This window comes from Plasmopara halstedii, assembly GCF_900000015.1.
Source record: "Plasmopara halstedii genome assembly, contig: Scaffold_287, whole genome shotgun sequence".
NCBI lineage: Eukaryota > Oomycota > Peronosporomycetes > Peronosporales > Peronosporaceae > Plasmopara > Plasmopara halstedii.
The window spans coordinates 737,849-738,849 of record NW_020187208.1 but is presented as its reverse complement, the minus strand read 5'-3'; positions in this window follow the sequence as shown (position 1 = coordinate 738,849).

The window sequence follows — 1,001 nt, the reverse complement described above, 5'->3', positions numbered from 1 at the left end:
TAGAGGATGCGGTATTTTAAATCCTCATCATGAGGAACCACAATTCGTGGTGTATCCGTTGGATTGGTGCTATAATATAGCAACTCATTATTCAACGAATATCGGTGCAATCGTGCAAGCATTCGTGATGGCAATTTCTTGTCCGCGCTTCCAAACTCCTTGCCCCCTAGAGCCCGTAGCAACGCTACACACATTCCATCACCCGCATTTGCGATGCGAATCAAATCTGTCACAGACGACGTTACAGTTGTAACATGAGCAAGCTCATAGTCTGGTCTGCGTGATAACGCGTCGGCCAAATCATTCTGCTTTCCCGTCTTATACTTCACCTCAAAGTTATAGTCCGCAAAGAAGGATAGCCATCTAACCATCATCTGCAAGAGGTGGAGCGACTGAGTCGCAGTGCGTGATGACTCATGATCTGTGTGGATCACAAAAGGCTTGGAGCCGAGCATTTCGACCCTGAACTTGACAAGTGCATCCTTCATCGCAAGTAGCTCCTTGTCATGACCTGGGTAGTTCTTCTCTGCAGCTTTGAGCTGTCGAGATTTGACCCGATCTCGCCCCTCGGCGTCTGCTTGCAGCACAGCACAGCCGATGGCAAAGTCCGAAGCATCACAGACGGCGCTGAGAGGACGATCAGGGTCTGACAGCGCCAGTATTGGTGCATGCAGGAAGCTGTCTTTGACCCCGTCAAAAGCCTCCTTATGTTCGGTACTCCAACACCAATCCGCATCCTTTCTAAGAAGATTGAATAATGGCCGGGCCATTTCTGCGTAGTTTACGCTTTACTTGTGCAAGTAATTGGCAAGACCAAACCACTTACGCAAGTTCTTCTGGTTATTTGGACCCGGCCATTCTACAATAATCTTGACCGTAGCAGGATCCGCTCGAAGGCCACGCTACCCAATGAGACACCCTGAAAGGAATCTCTTCTGCGCCAAAGATGTACCTGTCTGCATTGGCGTACAGTTTGTTAGTGCACATGTACTCGAGCACCG